At 40.2% G+C, this 21775-nt stretch overlaps 1 non-coding gene and 1 pseudogene across 1 annotated transcript; both read left to right on the plus strand.

The window, feature by feature from the left end:
• The first annotated feature begins 10380 nt into the window (after positions 1 to 10380).
• On the plus strand, positions 10381 to 10487 carry LOC131828304 (U6 spliceosomal RNA). Its single transcript, XR_009352329.1, has one exon. It is a non-coding gene; the product is annotated as a U6 spliceosomal RNA (small nuclear RNA).
• A 2695-nt stretch (positions 10488 to 13182) lies between these two features.
• LOC131828256 (U4 spliceosomal RNA) lies at positions 13183 to 13355 on the plus strand (annotated as a pseudogene).
• The last annotated feature ends 8420 nt before the right edge of the window (positions 13356 to 21775 follow it).

Raw genomic sequence — 21775 nt, forward strand, 5'->3', positions numbered from 1 at the left:
TGGAAAAAAAAGGAAATTATTGAAACCACAGTGGTTAAAAGAATAAAGTGGGTGGGTTATGGAAGAATTTGAGTAGTTCTACATTTTTAAGATTTGGTTAATTCTATATAGTGAGAGAACCATCAAGTTATCAAGTCATTGGATCAATTCAAGGAATACCTTTTCTTTTAAAACCCATGCAGAATGGTAATATTTGACATCCACAGAGTATCTTCTCACATCAGTAAATCATATAAATTGTTAAAGGAAACAATTAGAAGTAGTGTTCCTAAAGCTTTGTTCTGTTCTGTTTTGTTTTTTTCAATAAGTAATCTCTACACCCAACATGGGACTCAAACTCAGAAGCTCAAGATCAAGGCACATGCTCTACAGACTGAGCCAGCCAGGCACCCCTAACACTTTTTGGTTTTAGATCCGCTATTGATTCTACTACTATGGTTCCGGGCTTCGAACAAATCATTTCATTTCTCCAGGCCTCAGTTCCTCATCTTAAGATAAGTTTAGACTAGCTATCCCTGTTTCTTTCCAGCTTTAAAACCCTATTATTTATTTGTATCACAAATTTCCTATTTTAGGATAATTACGTTTAATGACAGGTTTCATGTCTATCCTAAAGGACACAGCTGAAAACAACTATTTAAGAAAAAACCTTTCTACAGCATATTATTTTATATTAGTGGAAATATAGTGATTCTTTGTTTAAACTTACTCATGAAATAGGTGAACCTATTTGCATAATTTTGAGTCCTGAGTTATACAGTTTTATAGAAAAAAAGTCACTGTTTTTTACATTTCTCTTCCCTTTTGTTTCATTTTTCTTAATGTGTGTGATTCCCACTGTTCACAGCCAGAATATAGAAGCAAGTGATTTTTCCAGTTACATGTGATCAAAATATTTAATTCAAACTTTGTAATCTCCAGAGAGGTCAGAATCACCCTTTTTTTTTTTTTTTAAGATTTTATTTATTGATTCGACAGAGAGATCACAAGTAGGCAGAGAGGTAGGCAGAGAGAGAGAGAAAGAGGGAAGCAGGCTCCCTGCTGAGCAGAGAGCCCGATGTGGGGCTCAATCCCAGGACCCTGAAATCATGACCTGAGCCGAAGGCAAAGGCTTAACCCACTGAGCTACCCAGGCGCCCCCTGAATCACCCTTCTCAACTTATTGAGAAATACTATGACTTGTGAAAGTTACTAATCAATCAACAACCATTTATTAAATACTTTTTGGGGTGTATAATATTGTATAAATGTTATATCAGTATTAACTTTTTTTAGAAGATTTTAAAAAAATTTAATTAAAAAACATTTTTTTTAATTTGACAGACAGAGAGCACTAATAGGCAGAGAGGCAGGCAGAGAGACAGAGAGAGGGGGAAGCAGGCTCCCTGTCAAAGCAGAGAGCCTGGGATCACGACCTGAGCCGAAGGCAGAGGATTAACCCACTGAGCCACCCAGGCGCCCTAGAAGATGTTTTTAAAATGAGAGAGCACGTACATGCAAGACCAGGGAGGGAGAGGGACAAGCAGACTCTGCTGAGCATAGAGTTCCAGGGGGGACTTGATTTCTCGACCCAAGTTCATGACCTGAGCTGAAATCAAGAGGTTGAAGCTTAACTGACTGAGCCATCCAGGTACCCCTCAGTATTAATTTCTAAAAGCTCTCTATTTCAGTATGATGAACATAACATAGTTATCTAATGTTGCCAAAGATGTGAGAAAAGTACAAGTTAGGGGGGCCTGGGTGGCTCAGTCAGTTGAGCATCTGACCCTTGGTTTCTGCTCAAGCCATGATCTCAGGGTGGTGAGATTGGGCTCTGTGTTCAGCACAGAGTCTGCTTAAGAGTCTCCCTCTCCCCCTGCCCTTCCCTACTATGTGCTTGAGTGTGAGCTCTCTCCCTCTTTCTCTCTCTCAAATAAATAAATAAATAAATAAAATCTTTTTTTTTTTTAAGTGAAAATTATTTTTTAAAAAGTCAAAGTTACTTTTAAAAAGTGCAAGCCACCCAGGGGCACCTTAAGCGTCCGCCTTCTGTCTGGTCATAATCCCAGGGTCTTAGAATCAAGCGGCTTATGGGGCTCCCTGCTCAGCAAGGAGCTTGGTTCACCCTCTCCCTCTGCCTGCTGCTCCCCTTACTTGTGTGTGCTCTCTCTCTATCAAATAAATAAATAAAGTCTTAAAAAAAAAGATACAAGTTATTTCTGTCTAATTATTTCATGTACAATTTTTTTTAAGATTTTATTTATTTAGGAATGCCTGGGTGGCTCAGTCAGTTAAGCGTCTGCCTACAGCTCAGATCATGATGCCAGAGTCCTGGGATAGAGTCCCGCATCAGGGTCCTTGCTTGGCAGGGAGACTGCTTCTCCCACTGCCTGCTGATGCCCCTGCTCGTGCACTGGCTCGCTCTCTCTCTCTCGGATAAATAAATAGATAAAAATCTTAAAAAAAAAAATCTATGCCCAATGTGGGGCTTAAACTCATAACCCAGAGATCAAGATTTGCAATTTCTACCAACTGAGCCAACCAGGTGCCCCATAATGTGTGAAAATTGTATTTCTCCAGAAAGATTTATAATATCAGGAAATAGTGACTATATCATATGCTGCTACCTACTCAGAAAATGTTCAATTGTCGCTGAAGTGAAAAGCCGGCCAATTGAGGACACAAAACAAGTAAAAAAAAACTGATCCTGCATAGGCTTATCTGAATCTCGAAAACAATTATAATAGAGTATATTTCTTTTAATCTAAGAAAACAATTATAATTGAGTGTATTTCTTTTACTGTGCATTCTACGAATGTCTGATACTTTTTCAATATTTTTTCCGGTTATTAAGCATATCCACATTTTTCTCACTTAGATGGCAAGGCTGTTGCGTAAGCATTTGAAATGTACTGAAGTTAGAAAGCAAGGCTGTCTTATGGCCTTGCATTTTAGTTTTTCTGGCTTTTGATAAATATTTATCTGGCCTTTCATAATGACCTCCAAATAATGGCACTGGACTATCTGCTTGTGGAAATTACACAAAGAATTTCAAGAGCAGCTGAAGCTACTGTAATACGCATCCTCACAGCTTTCTCCCATCTAAGATATATCCTTACTCATCCTTTTTAGAGGACCCTGGGACACAGAAGTATTCACACCAAAACTTAATTTTTCTTTCTTTCTTTCTTTTAATCTTTCTTTTTTTAAAGATTTTATTTATTTATTTGACAGACAGAGATCACAAGTAGGCAGAGAGGCAGGCAGAGAGAGAGAGGAAGGGAAGCAGCCTCCCCACTGAGCAGGGAGCCCGACGCAGGACTCGATCCCAGGACCCTGAGACCATGACCTGACCCGAAGGCAAAGGCTTAACCTATTGAGCCACCCAGGCGTCCTTTACTTTTTCTTTCTTAATCTAGACTCTTCCCTATCTTCCCTGATTAGATATTTAAACCTAAAATGTGATGTTTTTATTTTCCAAACACAAAACTAATTATGCATTTAAATTTGAACCTCTTTCATTTAAATGTATTCCTTTTCCCTTCAAGTAAAAGACTGATTTCAAAGCCTCCTTTGTGTTAGGAAATCAAATCATGCAACAAATTTTGGATAAAATCTTTTGTAAACGTTTGAAAAGCAAGATGACCACCCACTCTATTTTACAGAGAAATCCAAGTTTCAGTTCAAAAGTGTTTTCTTTTTTTTTAAAGATTTTATTTATTTTATTTGACAGAGAGAGAGATCACAAGTAGGTAGAGAGGCAGGCAGAGACAGAGGGGGAAGCAGGCTCCCTGCTGAGCAGAGAGCCCAATGTAGGGCTCCATCCCAGGACCCTGAGATCATGGCCTGAGCCGAAGGCAGCGGCTTAATCCACTGAGCCACCCAGGCGCCCCTCAGTTCAAAAGTGTTATTCAAAAACAAGGCTGATGTTGGACTGCTCATCTCAGGCAAGTCTCTATCTCATCCACCATGAAGCCAGTACGGTATCTCTGGCATCTTTAATATACTTTTGCTTCAGAACCATCGTTTTTTTTAAAGATTTTATTTATTTATTTGACAGAGATCACAAGTAGTCAAAGAGGCAGGCAGAGAGAGGAGGAAGCAGGCTTCCCACTGAGCAGAGAGCCCAATGTGGGGCTCGATCTCAGAACCCTGAGATCATAACCTGAGCCAAAGGCAAAGGCTTTAACCCACTGAGCCACCCAGGCACCCCTTCAGAATCATCATTGCCCACTACTGGCTAACTCATCACTCTTGGGGGAGATTGTTTTCCATTACATAGTTCTTATATTAATGAATTTTCTCAATGTCTATCTGCTACTATCCAGCAGTTGGTTATATGCTTTTACTCTTCTTAAAGCACAGAATAAAAAAGTGAAGCTATCAGACTTGTAGGGGTTTTTTTTTTCCTCTTTCAAATATTACAGAATAATCTTTCCATATTTCCAAAAATAAGCCTTCAGGAAAATGTGCCGAACACAAACTATTACTAGAATGGTTTCACAGCCAGGAATTACTCATACGCCTTCTCTTTCCCAAGTTTTTATGCAGAACATCTGTAAGAAATATTTGCCATTGTCTCGCCTTCCTACATTTCCCTGTAAGGATTGTTTTACCTTGACCACAAAGCTGTAGTGATGGAAAATGGGGAAACAGATGACAATATGATGGGGTGATTAGGCCAAGTAACAATTTTCTAGTTAGAAATTTCATGACAGGGGTACCTGGTTGGCTCAGTCGGTGGAGCATGTGATTCTTGACCTCAGAGTTGCAAATTCGAGCCTCACGTCAGATGTAGAGATTACTTAAAAACCAAACCCAAAAATAAATAAATAAATAAAATCTTAAACAAGAAAGTTTCATGACCAACATCACATTTCTAGTTGTCCATTGTCTCACCTATTTCGGTATCATTAAGGACAATCTTATAGTATGACACCTAATTTCTTAGCTTTATGAACAAGGTCTTCAAAATCTTTCCAACTTTATCTCTCTTTTCTACCCCCTGGAGTCCAGACACATTCAGATCTCTTACAGTTCACTGACTTACCACGTCTTTTCCCAAATTTACCTCCTTTCTAATTAAAAAGAAAAGGGAGGAGGGGCCCTGTCATTTTCTACAGAGTATTCCCTCCACCTCCAGTACCTTTCCTTGCCCCTGCTCCAGGCATCTTCTTCTGGTCTTTTTTTCTTTTTTTTTTTTTTTTTTTTCAAAATCCAACTTAATTGCAGGGTTAAGCATTCACCAATTCCCAGATCATCATTACCTGCCTTGTTTTTCGAGTTCCCAAAAAGCTTTGTTCACACTCCGGAGTAGCGTAAATTTCCTTTTCTATCTTTATTGTTTCTGATTTTAATTTGGGATGGGAGAGGAGTCTGGGTGATTTTTAATTTTATTTTCTTCTTTATAGTTTTTGATACACTTTGGCTTCCTACAATGTATTATTTTTTAAATTAGAAAAAATATATTTCAAATAGCAGTCCCAGACAAAGAAAATTAAAACAAAAAAACAAAAAACAAAATACAAGTAGTCTTTGGTGTCCAGAACAAATACTATACTCGGGGACGCCTGGGTGGCTCAGTTGGTTAAGCAGCTGCCTTCGGCTCAGGTCATGATCCCAGCATCCTGGGATCCAGTCCCACATCGGGCTCCTTGCTCCGCGGGGAGCCTGCTTCTCCCTCTGACTCTGCCTGCCACTCTGCCTGTGCTCGCTCTTGCTCTCTCTCTCTCTCTGACAAATAAATAAATAAAATCTTTAAAAAACAAAAACAAAAACAACAACAAAAAAAACAAATACTATACTCAAGGTAAGGAAATGCAAAAAAATTTAAGCAAACTCTCTGAACATTATCAAAAAACGAATTACAGATGACACTTTATAATCAGCAGTATACCCTAATATTTATTAAAAATCTTCTAGATATGTTAATATTCTATGTAATACTCTGGTTTATTACTGGTTAGACTTGTGACTATCTTTTTATTTTTAATTTTTATTTACTTATTAAGTTTTTATGTATTTTTTTTAAAAATTTTATTTTATTTATTTGACAGCGATCACAAGTAGGCAGAGAGGCCAGCAGAGAAAGAAGAAGGGAAGCAGGCTTCCCGCCGAGCAGAGAGCTCGACTTGGAGTTTGATCCCTGGGATCATCACCTGAGCCAAAGGCAGAGGCTTAACCCACTGAACCCACCCAGGCGCCCCTATTTATGTATTCAGTTGAGTGGGTGCCATGTCCAACATGAAGCCCAATGCAGGCTTGAACTCACAACCCTGTGATCAAGACCTGAGCTGAAATCAAGATTAGATGCTTAACGAACTGAGCCACCCAGGCACCCCTATCTTTTTTATTTTTATTTTTTTCTATTTTATTGTATTATGTCATCTATGTAAGTCTCCTCAAGCCCTTCATGGCATAGGAAGAGAAATGGTTAAACAAACAATTCAGGCACTAGAATTTTAATTGTCCCTGGCAGGATCCACCAGATTCACATATTTAGCTGGAATGGCAGGGCTGTCTTCAAGCAAAGGATCACGAAGACAGCAAAACAACTTACCAAGTGGCTAAAATGTATAGTATAAAAGAGCTCCTGGATGCAGTCAACACAAGTATGCTTGTCTGTAACAAACCATAAAAGAAATGCAGAAGATTCTGATATGTATTTTCACCTCCTGTTCATTATAGAACTGGTGAAAATCTTTAGCTGCAAATGGCTAAGTCGTGTTTTCTGTTTTGATTTATCTTCTTGTGTAGTCCAATGCTGATTTTCTTTTATATGTTTTATATGTTTTATCTTTCCTTGAACTGTGCAGATCTGGCTGAAATGCAAGGTGACTTTTGGTATCGATGTCTTTATTATTATTTGCAAAAGCAGTGATATTTTCTAAACCTGTAATTTCTGAATGCTAGTTTCAAATAGAGACTTTATCAATTGTATTACTGACAAGTCTTGGCCAGAGCTCTGCCCTGTAAATTTTCTGCAAGAAAACTGGTCTCCGTTATATTTCATCTGCAGCATTAGTTAGAACCTTCCTGTCCATATCCCTGAAAGGTTTTTTCTGTTAAGCCAATTTTATCTCCCATTGTGAGGTCTACAATAGCATTTACACCATTGTATTGCAAATTATCTCTTTAGGAAGCCAAGAGATTATGAATTACTTAAGGCCTGGGACTTTAGACTCAGGATTTAGCATAAATCTGACACATATTAGGTCCTCAAAAAATACAGAACTTACTTGAATAAATAGGTGAGTGGAAATAAGGCATACTTTTTAAGTAGCAGAGAAAACAGCAGGAAATTTTCAGAGTAATTTAAGATATTAAAAGAATTTCCTAAACTAAAAGTGAAAATCCAATTTAAGAATGGACAAAGGCTCTAAATAGACATTTCTCCAAAGAAGATATGCAAATGACCAATAAAAATATGAAATGATGTTTGATTTCTTTAGCCATTAAGGGAATATCAAAATCATTCACTAAGTTGGCTAAGATAAAAAAGATAGATAAAAGTATCGAAAGGGAGGGCGCCTGGGTGGCTCAGTGGTTGGGCATCTGCCTTTGGCTCAGGTCATGATCCTGGGGTCCTGGGATTGGGCCCCCGAAGCCAACTAACTCCCTGCTCAGCAGGGAGCCGGCTCTCCCTCTCCCTCTGCCCCTGTCCCTGCTTGTGTTCTCTCAGTCTCTCGGTGTCAAATAAATAAATATTTTTTAAAATTAAAATTAAAATAAAAAAGCATCAGAAGGACGTGGGAAATCAGAACCGTGAGATATTGCTGGTAAGAATGTGAAATGGTGGTTACTTTGGAAAATAGTTTGACAGTTCTTCAAAAGTTAAGCACTGATTTACCATATGACCCAGTAATTCCAATCCTAGGTATATACCCAAGAGAAATGAAAAAAGATCTACACAAATATTCATAGCAGCATTGTTCATTATAATCATAAAGAGGAAATAACTCAAATGTCCATTAACTGATAAATGAGTAAATAAATGTGGTATATCCATGCATAAATAATCATCCATAAAATCACCCATAAAAATTAATGGAGTAGTGATACATGCTACATCACCGATGAACCTTGAAATCCATACGTTGAGTGAAAGAAGCCGGTCACAGAAGACTACATATGGTATGATTCCATTTATGTGAAATGTCCAGAATTAGGCAAATCTAGAGACAGAAAGTAGATTAGTGGTTGCGGGGAGGGGAGGGGGATGGGGAGGGGGGCAGGGTTAGGAAGAGGAAGCAAGAAGTTGGGAATAAATCCAGAGTGACAAGTACTGGCTAAGGTGTTTCCTGCTGGGGCGATGAAAACATGCCAATATTGATCATGGTGATGCTTACACAACTCTATGAGTACACTAAAAGCTACGGAGTTGTCCACTTTGAATGGATGAATTATACTGCAAATTATATCTTCATAAACCTTTTTTAAAAAAGGAACTGAAAGACATTTTACCAGTAACAATTACATTGCTAATCTTCTAACTTTCACTCCTTTTGCAGGTACTTTTTAAAATTTTATTTATTTACTTATTTTAAAGATTTTATTTATTTGAGAGAGCGAGAGCACAAGCAGCGGGAGCGGCAGTTAGAGGGAGAAATCAGGCTCCACACTGAGCAAGGTGCGCAACGCGGACTCCATCCCAGGACCCTGAGATCATGACCTGAGCGGACTGAGCCACCCAGTCATCCCTGCAGGATACCTTTTAAGAACAAAACTGTACACAAGAAATGTAGCCAATTCTTAAAGGAAAAATCTCTTAGTTCTTATACTAACCCTAGGAGGAAGACAAAATCAATGTGATGAAATTTGGATCATTTCCTTCTCATGGGCCTTGACCTAATATTATCAGTGTATTTATAAATAATGTGGTTTGTTGAAAACAATGCTTGAAATCTTAAGCTGTTTCAAGATATAGAAAGGGGAAAGAAAAAAAACCCTGAACCTATAAACTTTAGGGCTTAAAGTAAATATTAGAATTTGCTAGCTTTGCTTAGATTAACAGTGGCCTTACCATTCCCTTCAAAACTCTTGCATAAGCAAGTAGTGTATCAAGCAAGAGAGAGAGGGGTGATAACAGAAGAATTTCTTAAAAGAACAGTGTATGTGCACCCTGCTGAGATAGCATCTATCTGGTCACAGGTTTGTTTTAGTTTTTCTCAAACAACGGCCAGTCAGTAACACCATCTATCATTCAGTCTCACGCAACAGTTACCGCAACCGAGATGATGGAACCTATAACCAATGGTACAAGTCCATTACTGTACCAAGCCTGGTCTCCGCGTCACCGAGGACTTCAGGACAAGGGCTAGAGAAAGAAAAATTAATGAGGTCAGAACGGAAAACAAATGACAAGAGAACAGTGAGTGAAGTCACCAGCTCACTAGGATATACTTAGAAAATCAGCTGAAGTCTGCAAGCATTTTTGCAAATAACATTACAGCAAGAATAGGAAGGTGTTTGGCTTGTAGAACAGTTCCAGGAGGATGGATTTATATGACTTGCTTTAACAATCAGTAAAGTGACATTTACTTAACTTTTACACCTTCTGAACACTTTCACATCTATTTTTGGCATTTGAGCCTCCCTCCTGTGAGGTGGCTAGAGCAGTTAATACTTGTCACCTCATTACCATCATACGAAACAACCTATATTGAATTCTTCTTGCACAGGTAAAAAGGGATGTTTTGGCCCTACCTCTTTAATTCAATGAATACTTTGGGTCCCAGGGAAAAATCAACTTTCATGGAATATAAGAGCTAGAAAGAAAGCTCACTATAGCAGCCGTTAAAAATGGACAGAATTTGGGGCGCCTGGGTGGCTCAGTGGGTTAAGCCTCTGCCTTCAGCTCAGGTCATGATCTCAGGGTCCTGGGATTGAGTCCCGCATCGGGCTCTCTGCTCAGCAGGGAGTCTGCTTCCCTCTCTCTCTCTCTGCCTGCCTCTCTGCCTACTTGTGGTCTCTCTCTGTCAAATAAATAAATAAAATCTTAAAAAAAAAAAATGGACAGAATTTGACTAGGATATAAACCCGATGGCTGAAATGAATCTCACTGTAAAATGTACGTGGAAAAAGTTGATCTTGCACATAATTGTTTCAGTAGAAGAAAAATGAGGATAGAAAAAAATTGGACGTAGGTTTCACTGTTACTGCATAAAAAATTTGATCAAGAATTAAATAGAGGGCGCCTGGGTGGCTCAGTGGGTTAAAGCCTCTGCCTTTGGCTCAGGTCATGATCCCAGGGTCCTGGAATCAAGGCCTGCATCAGGCTCTCTGCTCAGCAGGGAGCCTGTTTCCCTTCCTCTCTCTCTGCCTGCCTTTCTGCCTACTTGTGATGTCTGTCTGTCAGATAAATAAATAAATAATCTTAAAAAAAAAGAATTAAATAGATTAGTGCTCACTTTGGCAGCACACATACTAAATTTGGAACAATACAGAGAAAATTAGCATGGGCTCTGCACAAGGATGACACACAAAGTCGTGAAGCATTCATATTTTTTTAACTCTAGGACACAAACTGATGGTTGCTGGAGGGGAGGTGGCTGGGGGGCTGGGGTAACTGGGTGATGGGCATTAAGGAGGGCTCTTGATGGAATGAACGCTGGGTTTTATACGCAACCGATGAATCACTAAACTCTGCCTCTGAAACTACTAATACACTATGTTGATTGATTTTAAATTTAAAAAAGAAAAAAATAATTTAAGAGATTATAACTGCTGTCTAAATGAGTATCTTCATAAATAGAGGTCAACATGGCAGCATAAAATCATGCACCTGATTCAAGTGGGGGAATCAAAAACAAAAAGGAGAACATGGCAAGATCAAATTTTTTTTTTTTCAAATTGGTTTTATTGACTTGATTTTTAAAATCCTGCCTGCCTTCTTACCTTATTTCACATGACTTGGGTAAGTCTCACCATCAGGCTCTCTCTTCATCTGTGAAATGAGAAGTGTGATGTTGTTGATTAAATGAGATACCATGAATAAAGCAGTTAGTATAGTAGTGGCACAAGTGAAGTATATTTTAACTCTGCCTTTTCTAAGAATTTATTGTATCCCCTCAGAATGCCTGACCAGGATCTTTAAAAGCAGGTCTCCTTCATGAACAGGGATTTTTACAAAGAAGACATCCATATGGCCAACAGACACATGAAAAACTGCTCCACATCACTCAGCATCAGGGAAATACAAATCAAAACCACAATGAGATACCACCTCACACCAGTCAGAATGGCTAACATTAACAAGTCAGGAAATGACAGGTGTTGGCGAGGATGCGGAGAAAGGGGAACCCTCCTACACTGTTGGTGGGAATGCAAGCTTGTGCAGTTACTCTGGAAAACAGCATGGAGGTTCCTCAAAAAGTTGAAAATAGAGCTACCTATGACCCAGCAATCGCACTACTGGGTATTTACCCTAAAGATACAGATGTAGTGATCCGAAGGGGCACGTGCACCCCAATGTTTATAGCCGCAATGTCCACAATAGCCAAACTATGGAAAGAGCCTGAGTATTCATCAGCAGATGAATGGTCAAAAAAGATGCAGTATATATATACAATGAATATTATGCAGTCATCAAAAATATGAAATCTTGCCTTTTGCAACGAAGTGGATAGAACTAGAGGGTATTATGCTGAGCGAAATAAGTCAATCGTCAATCAGAGAAAGATATGATCTCGTATCTTTCTCTGATTGATATGGTCGTATCTCATATGGTCTCGCTGATATGTGGGATTTGAGAAACAAGGCAGAAGATCATGAGGGAAGAGAGGAAAAAATGAAACGGGACAAAACCAGAGTGGAGAACAAACCATTAGAGACTGTTAATCTCAGGAAACAAACTGAAGTTTGCTGGAGTGGAAGGGGGTAGGAGGGAGGGGTGGCTGCGTGATGGACACTGGTGACGGTATGTGCTACGGAGAGTGCTGTGAACTGTGTAAGTGACCTGTACCCCTGAAACAAGTAGTACATTCTATGTTAATAAAAAAAAATTTTTAAGTAGGTCCTAGGGGCGCCTGGGTGGCTCAGTGGGTTAAGCCGCTGCCTTCGGCTTGGGTCATGATCTCAGGGTCCTAAGATCGAGTCCCACATCGGGCTCTCTGCTCAGCAGGGAGCCTGCTTCCCCCTCTCTCTCTGCCTGCCTCTCTGCCTACTTGTGATTTCTCTCTGTCAAATAAATAAATTAAATAAAATAAATAAATAAATAAATAAATAAAGTAGGTCCTAGTCACTAAGCCACATTACTTCATCTGTAAGTATATTTCTTATAATTGACAAAATACCCAAAGCACATTTCTGATGGAACTATAAGAGAGCTTTACCTCTGTCTATATATTTTTTAAAAAATTTTAATTTAGAAAATATTGTTCCAACCATCTATTGGGGTATAGAGTAAATTTAAAATGCTCCAAGGGTGCCTGGATGACTCAGTCAGTTAAGCATCTTTCTTTTATTTTAAAGATTTTATTTATTTGTTTGACACAGAAAGCAAGAGGGAGAAACAGAGAGCAAGCACCAGGAGAGGAACGGCAGGCAGGAGAGAAGCAGGCTCCCCGCTGAGCAAAGAGATGATTCAGGGCTTGATCCTAGGACCCTGGAATCATGACCTGACCTGAAGGCAGCCCCTTAACTGACTAAGCCACCCAGGTGCCCCAAGCATCTGACTCTTAATCTCAGCTCAGGTTTTGATCTCGGGGTCTTGAGTTTAAGCCTGAAGTTGGCCCCATGCTGCCTGTGGAGAATACTTTAAAAGTTTTTAAAAGCTTTTTAGCTTTTTAGAAAGTCTATTATATTTATTTAGATTATTTAGAAATAATTTTTTCTAATCATTTTAGAAATTATATTTATTTAGATTTTTTTAGAAACTTATTTATTTTTTATTTAGATTATTTAGAAAGTATAAAAATAAAAATACCTATGTTTCTATGTCTAACAAAATGTTTGATGGATAAATAGCTGTTTAGTTTGGCAATCTACCCCAAAATTAGTTTAATCTCTTCTCAAAAAAGAAAACGTGGCCAATTAGGTAATGGTATTTCTGGTTTCACTAATAATATGAGGTATAGAATACTGGGAAATCATTCAGCCGATCAGCTTTATCATATGGAAAACAGACATAATAATACACCCCCACTTCAGAACTGTGAGAACTAATTAATATCTTTAAACTGCTTTGAAATTCCCATATGCAAGAGCTTTGCGCAGTGGCAGTATCGTAGCCAATGAGGTTTATCCGAGGCGCGATTATTGCTAATTGAAATTCCCATATGCAAAACAGCTAATCTGATCTTTATCTAGAGAGAAGGGTAAGGCATGTATGGGAAGACACTATTCACATAGAAGCTAAAATTGGCTCTTGCTTGTGTAACTTGAATTTCTACTTCGCAAGTATGTAATTTAGCAGAAGGAATGCTGTCGTACATTTTTTTAAGTTTATTTATTTTTAAATAATCTCTACACCCAACGTGGGACTCAAATGTATGACCCTAGATCAAGAGTGACATGCTCCCACAAATGCGCCAGCCAGGCACCCCGTCATACAATTTTTAAAATACATGTTTCTGGGGAGCCTGGGTGGCTCATGGGTTAAAGCTTCTGCCTTCGGCTCAGGTCATGATCCCAGGGTCCTGGGGTCGAGCCCCGAATCCGGCTCTCTGCTCAGCGGGAAGCCTGCTCCCCCCCACCCACCCTCTGCCTGCCTCTCTGCCGATCTCTCTCTCTTGTGATCTCTCTCTCTGTGTCAAATAAATAAATTAAATTAAATAAAAAATAAATAAAATAAAATACATGTTTTAAAAGCATTTAATACTTGTTCATCTTTTTCGTTATTTCATTCTTTGCATAGCGGTGATGTGATACCAACCACGATACACAAAGTACTCAGTATTCAAATTCAGTATTCATATGTAGCACATACAACTCTTCTGTGTACTTATCCTATCATTTTTGAAAATCTTCCCTGCTTTTTCTGTAATCAAAATTATACAATTGTTAATTTTTTAAAGATTTTACTTATTGGGCGCCTGGGTGGCTCAGTGGGTTAAGCCGCTGCCTTTGGCTCAGGTCATGATCTTAGGTCCTGGGATCGAGTCCCGCGTCGGGCTCTCTGCTCGGCAGGGAGCCTGCTTCCTCCTCTCTCTCTGCCTGCCTCTCTGCCTACTTGTGATCTCTCTCTGTCAAATAAATAAATAAAATCTTTAAAAAAAATAAAAAGATTTTACTTATTTGTCAGAGAGAGAGGGAGAGCACAAGCAGGGGAGCAGCAGAGGCAGAGGGAGAAGCAGACTTCCTGCTGAGCAGGGAGCCCAATGTGTGTGCGTGTGCGCGCTCTCTCTCTCTCACAAATTCTCTTTCAAAAAAAAGAAAAAAAAAGAGTGAGTGTCTCCTTAGCTACTGTGCCCTAGGCCTAGGCCCTGCCTCTAGTCTCAGTCCCTCCTATAACCTGCTGTTTATTTTTCCCAATTAATTTATATTCCTATATAGAAATATCTTTCAGTGGCTGCAAAATCTCCATTAATGAACAGATCATAACTTATTTGCCCAACCACCCTTTGAAGAACATTAATTTCTAATTTTCCAGTGAGCATCCTTGCTATATAAATCTGTGCCTACTTGTGTGGGAATTTCTGTGCTAAATTAATTTTTTTTAAAGATTTTTATTTATTTGACAGAGAGAGAGAGAGAGAGCACAAGTAGGTAGCAAGCAAGCAGAGGGAGAGGAGGAAGCAGGTGCCCTGCTGAGCAGAGAGCCTGACGCAGGGCTTGATCCCAGGACCCTGAGATCATGACCTGAGCCAAATGCAGAGGCTTTAACCCACTGAGCCACCCAGGTGCCCCAAACCATTGTCTTTCAATTAAATATCCTAGAATTGTTTACAAATTCACATGATTTTAGAAGTTTCTCTACTGTATGTAAAATTGTAAGTACAGTTTACCCGTAAACAACATGGGGATTAGGGGCGCCAACCCTGCACAGTCAAAAAATCTGCATGTAACTTCGACTCCCCAAAAACTTTACTAATAGCCTGCTGTTGGCTGGAAACCTTACTGATAACACAGTTGACTAATACATATTTGCATGTTATATGTATTGTATACTGTATTTTTACAATAAAGTAAGCTAGAGAAAATAAAACGTTAAGAAATCATAAGGAGGGGTGCCTGGGTGGCTCGGTTAATTAAGCGACTGCCTTCGGCTCAGGTCATGATCCTGGAGTCCCAGGATTGAGTCCCACATCAGGCTTCCTGCTCAGCAGGGAGTCTGCTTCTCCCACTGACATCTTCTCGTCTCATTCTCTCCCTCTCAAATAAATGACCCAAATCTTTCAAAAAAGAAATCATAAGGAAGAGAAAATACATTTATAGTACTGAACTGTATTGAAAAAAAAGTCCATGTACAAGGGCACCTGCAGGGGCACCTGGGGGGCTTAGTTGGTTAAATGTCTGCCTTCAGCTCAGGTCATGATCCCAGGGTCCTGGGATGGAGTCCTGCCTTGGGGTCCCTGCTAAGCAGGGAGTCTGCTTCTCCCTCTTCCTCTGTCCTTCACCCCTACTTGTGCTCTGTCCCTCTCTCTCACTCTGCTCTCTCTCTCAAATAAATAAAGTCTTTAAAACAAAAACAGAAACAAACAAACAACAAAACCAAAACAAGGGCACCTGCACAGTTCAAACCTGTGTTATTCAGTGGTCAATTGTGAACTGTTATCTCACCTTACTTTCAGTGTAATTTTAATACACTGAAAATAAAGACTGAATGGAACACACCAAAAAATATTAGCAGTAGTTACCTTGAGGTAGTAGTTTCATTGGTTATTTTTAATTTTCTTCTTTAAATTTTCTACTTTCCAAATTTTCTAGATCTTAGTTTTATAATCTATAAAATCTTAGTTTTATAATAAAAATTTAACATATTTTCAAATATAGAAAAAGGAAATCTGACAAAAATTGAGATATTTTATTAAAAAGTCCACCTCAAAGAAAATGAATCAAATACTACCACACTTCTCTTTAACACCAACTACTAGATGACGACGTGAAAAAATAACCACCAGAATCTGAAGGAAAATGATTGTGATCCCAGAATCCTACACCCAGCTTGGCTGTTTTTCATATGTAATACAACAGAAAGTATTCTCATGTATTCTTCATTCTTGCAAGAACCTACTAAATAGGGGCGCCTGGGTGGCTCAGTGGGTTAAAGCCTCTGCCTTCGGCTCATGTCATGATCCCAGAGTCCTGGGATCGAGCTCCGCATTGGGCTCTCTGCTCAGTGGGAAGCCTGCTTCCTCCTCTCTCTCTGCCTGCCTCTCTGCCAACTTGTGATCTCTGTCTAGTAAATAAATAAGATCTTTAAAAAAAGAACCCCCTAAATATACTGTGTGTGTAAGTTTTGTAAAACGATATTACTCAGAGAAATACTCTAGCTGACCTCCAAATGATTTAACTTAGAAAAAGCTATGATAAAATAAAAGGAAGTAAACAATGATCAAATAATACAGTTACGTATGTGGAATTTAAGAAACCAAACAGAAGAACGTAGGGGAAGAGGGAGAAAAGAGACCAGGGGTGAGGGGAGGGGTGGGGGGAACAAACCATAAAAGACTCTTAGCTATATCTCAAGCTGAGGGTTGATGGCGGGAGGAGGGAGGGGGTGGGCTACATGGGTGATGGGTATTAAGGAGGCTACTTGTGAGGTGTGAGTGATGAATCACTATATTCTACACTGAAAACCAATTTTCCCATATATGTTAACTAATTAGAATTTAAATTAAAAATCCAAATAAAAGGGGCGCCTGGGTGGCTCAGTGGGTTAAAGCCTCTGCCTTCGGCTCATGTCATGATCCCAGAGTCCTGGGATCGAGCTCCGCATTGGGCTCTCTGCTCAGTGGGAAGCCTGCTTCCTCCTCTCTCTCTCTGCCTGCCTCTCTGCCTACTTGTAATCTCTCTCTGTCAAATAAATAAATAAAATCTTTTAAAAAAATCGAAATAAAAAAATAATACAGAGTTAAACCCCAATGAATTAAAATTTAAAAAAAAATTCAAGGGACACCTGGGTGGCTCAGTTCGTTGACCATCTGACTCTTGACTTCAGCTCTGGCGGTTTTGATCTCAGGGTGGGGAGTACAAGACCTATACTGGGTTCCATGCTGGGTGTAGAGCCTACTTAAAAAAAAATTTTTTTTTTCAACTAAATTTTCCCATCTATTTATTCAAAAGTTTTTTGAGAAGAAGAAACCAGGACTCTGCTCCCTGTCAGGCATTTTTAATCAAGGTTCTCTCTTGGCACATAACACCTACTTACTTGAGAAATTTTCATCACCAAGCAGAGGTGGGAAGAAGTGAGCCCTGGGGTGTTTGGGCTGCACACTATAGCGTGATCAACTGACTTCAGTGACTCAAGCCAAGTAATAAACAAAGAGTGAGCCTGAATGTCTGTGCAGGACCCAACTTGATGGGGAATCAAGGGAATTCAAAAACAATCATCCAACATTACATGGTATGGGCCTTTGTTTTTCAGAACACTGTAATTTTTCACAGTGTTTGCCTTGAGCTTGCTGCTATTGGATATATCCTTTCCTGAGGATTCTTTCGAAAGTCTCTCATCATGTCACCCTGAGGGTCATATTTGTTCCAGAAGTGCAATGAAAAGCGTGCTAGACAGAGTCGAGATGCCTGGATTTTAGTCCAGCTCTGCTAGTGAGGAGAGTGATGCTTCAGCTTGCAATCAAAACACCCTCAGAGCCTTCGTATCCTTATTCCTTGCTACTTCAATCGGGGTTAAATTAATTAATGGAGGCCAAAATGCTTTAAACATTCTAAGATACTATATAAAGGTAAAACAGGATTGTTACTGTTTTATTTTGAAATCACCATGATTAAATCAGTCTTGATTGCTTAGTGCCCTTTATTTGCCCTCAAGATCAGTATCAGTGTCAGTTCTACTGTTATCATGTATAGAAAACATCTCAGAGTCTACGGCCGTACCACCCTGAACGTGCCTGATCTCGTCTGAAAACATATCAGACATTTTCTGAGCTTTAAGCCAGAGCATACCTAAGAAGAGTTATCTTAAGCACTTCCACTTCTAACCTTTTTTCCCATTTTTCCAGGAACCAGAATTCTTATGCTACCCTGAAACTTCCAATCAATTGGAAAAATAAATCAATAGACTAACTTATATTAAGATGATAGTATTGGGGCACCTGGGTAGCTCAATTGGTTGGGCAGCCGTCTTTGGATTTCGGCTCAGGTCATGATCCCAGCATCCTGGGAGAGAGCACTGTGTCAGGATCCACTCTCAGCGGGCAGTCTGCTTGGAGGCTCTCTCCCTCCCCCTCGGACCCTCCCCCGCACTGCCTGCGCACACTCTAAAATAAATAAATAAATCTTTTAAAAAATGTTAGCATTATCCCTGTGTTATCCGTAGCGGTGTATTTCTATTTCAAAAGAAGTATCTTATAATTAGAGGGCATGCTATTCTCTCCACCTAGAAAAACCTTTGTGCTTACCAGCGAAAATTCTGTTGGCCCTTCACATTCCAGTTATCCGGCAACTTTCCTAGTGAAACCTTTCTACATTTTCCTAAGAGTTGCCGCTCCCTCCTGTGAATCCCATCACCCTTTGCACATACCTCTGTTACGTTTGTTCTGTTAAGGGTTGGCACTTGTGTTATGATGGGAACATTTGTATATGACACAGCCGCACTGGGGCTCCTGGAGGCGAACAGAGTAGAGGTGTTAGCCGGGAAGCCTCCGAGGGGTCGGCAGAGCTGGGACACAAGGAAAGGAGACTGTAGTAAAGTTTAGTGCAGAGGTGTGAGCCTGGTAAAAGAGATGATTTTACTGTTTGATTTCTTTTTCAAAGATTATTTGAGAGAGACTGTGCATGTGTAGGAGCAGAGGGAAGGGGTAGAGGGAGAAGCAGACTCTCTTCTTCAGATACCCGAAAAAAGGGGCTCCTGGGTCGCTCAGTTGTTGGGTGTCTGCCTTCAGCTCGGGTCATGATCCCAGGGTCCTGGGATCCAGCCCTACGCCGGGCTCCCTGCTCAGCAGGAAGCCTGCTTCTCCTCCCACTCCCCCTGCTTGTGTTCCCTCTCTCAATGTCTCTCTCTTTCAAATAAATAAATAAAATCTTAAAAAAAAAAAAAGATATCTGGTGTTCCTCAAATCACATTGCTAAGGACAGTTCTAAGGACAGTTCTAAGTTCTAAGGACATTGCTAAGGTATCCTCTGGGTCCTCTACGGGGAAAAATAGGATATTCAAGACCAAAAGCTTTAGATAAATATTTAAACATCTCTCTCTTTTACATGCCTTGCTTCGTGTAGTTAGTGTGAGAATCACATGAAATAGAACCAAAGAATATTAAAGCTGTCAGTACCTTAGACACCAGCTTGTCCAAACCCACATTTTACAGATAATAAAACTGAGGCCCAGAGAACTTAGGACATGGAGGTGGCTGAAGGGGTCTAGAACACAGACTTGGCAGTGTGGCACTTTCACCCTCTAGACTTCACTGTCTCATTCATATGCAAAGTACTTAAAAAATATATAGCTTCTTGGGACACCTGAGCAGTCTGTTAAATGTTTGATGTTTAATCTCAGCTCAGGTCTTCTTTTTTTTTTTTTTTTTTTTTAAGATTTATTTTTTTATTTATTTGACAGAGAGAGACACAGCGAGAGAGGGGGAGAGGGAGAAGAAGAAGCAATCTTCCTGCTGAGCAGGGAGCCCCATGCAGGGCTGGATCCCAGGACCCTGGGATCATGACTCGAGCAGAAGGGAGCTGCTTAATGACTGAGCCACCCAGGCGCCCTCCGCTCAGGTCTTGATCTGAGTTCTGAGTTCTAGCCCTGAGTTGGGCTCCATGCTGGGTGTGGAGCCTACTTTTAAAAAATCTGTATCTATATATCTACCTCAGGGTCATGAGATCAAGCCCCACGTCTGGCTCTGTACTCAGAACCTCCTTGAGATTCTCTCCCTCCCTCTCTGCCCCTGCCCCCTCTTTGGTCCCCGAACCCTGCTCATACCCAGGCTCTTTCTCTCTCAACAAAACATGTTAATCAATCAATTAATTTAAAAATCTTTTAAATAAGCAGATTTTATGTATTTATTTATTTTATATTGATTTTATACTTACATATATTTATTTTACATTTTAGAGAGAGAGAGTGAGTGGGGGCGGGGAGCAGCGGAAAAGGGAGAGGAAGAAGAAAAGAACCTCAAGTAGACTCCTTAATGTTAAGTAAATGCTCCCTCTTTCGGGAGGTGAGCCTGATCTCTCCCCCTCTCCCTCTCCCAATCCTCCTCCACCTGTTTTTTTTGTTTTGTTTTGGTTTGGGTTGGGTTTTTTAGGGGGGTTTTGGTGGGGGTAGGTTGGGCTCTACCCCCAAAGTGGGGCTCAGACTCCAATCTGGACATCAAGATTTGCATGGTCCACCAACTAAGCCAGCCAGGCACCCCATCCACCTTTTTGAGACTAGGTTAGACTTACTGACTTGCTTCAAAAGAACAGATTACAAAAAGGGTGAAATAGTAACTTTACAGTGGAGAACCTGGCAAAATCTGCCATAAGCAGGTGATGACGCTTAGCTTCACTGGTGATGCCATGTAGTGTCTCCCACTTCTGATACTATGAGCCGGGCATTTCGGGTTTGAGGTGTTCTTTCCCCAAACCCTTAACTCTAATCAAATTGTGAGAAAAGTGTCAGACCATCCTGATCTGAGGAACAGTCTACAAAATACTCCTCAAAACTCAGGTCATCAAAAACTAAGGACAGGCATCCGGCTGGCTTAGTCAGCAGAGCATGTGACTCCTGATCTCCAAGTCAGGAGTTTGAGCCCCACGTTGGGCATAGAACTTACTTTTTTTTTTTTTTTTTTAAGATTTTATTTACTTATCTGACGGAGAGAATGATCACAAGTAGGCAGAGAGGCAGGCACAGAGAGAGAGAAGGGAGATCAAGTTGCATGTGGAACAGAGAGCTGGATGCAGGGCTCGATCCCAGGACCCTGAGATCATGACCTGAGCTGAAGGCAGAGGCCCAACCCACTGAACTACCCAGGTGCCCCCATAGAACTTAATTTTAAAAAAATTTGGGGGCACGTGGGTGCCTCAGTGGGTTGAAACCTCTGCCTTCAGCTCAGGTCATGATCCTAGGGTCCTGGGATCGAGTCCCGCATCGGGCTCTCTGCTCAGCAGGGAGCCTGCTTCCCCCTCTCTCTCTGCCTGCCTCTCTGCCTATCTGTGATCTCTGTCTGTCAAATGGATAAATAAAATCTTTAAAAAAAAAAAAACAAGATGTTAACAGGAAACTGGATGAGGGGTGTATTGGCACTCCGTACTACCTCTGCAACTTTTCCATAAATCTAAAATTATTCCAAAGTTAAAACTTTTATTTAAAAAATTCTTAAAGGGGTGCCTGGGTGGCTCAGTGGGTTAAGCCTCCACATTGAGCTCAGGGTCCTGGGATCAAGCCCCGCATCGGGCTCTCTGCTCAGCGGGAACCCCGCTCTCCCTCTCCCGCTCCCCGTTTTTGCTCACTCTGTCAAATAAATGAATAAAACCTTTAAAAATAGTTTTTAAAAACATAAACATAAAATAAATAAAATAAAAAATTCTTACAGAAAATAGGAGAAAAGGTAATTCTTGGTAGGAGCCATGGGCTGTAAAATACACTTTTAAATAAGTTATTTCCCTTTGAATGTGGTCCCTCCCAAGAGACAGAGACCATGAGGGTGAGGTGCCCTTCATTTTATTGACTGTGTTTTAGGACAGAAGGTATTAGCAT

The sequence above is a fragment of the Mustela lutreola genome, chromosome 3 (genome assembly GCF_030435805.1).
Source record: "Mustela lutreola isolate mMusLut2 chromosome 3, mMusLut2.pri, whole genome shotgun sequence".
NCBI lineage: Eukaryota > Metazoa > Chordata > Mammalia > Carnivora > Mustelidae > Mustela > Mustela lutreola.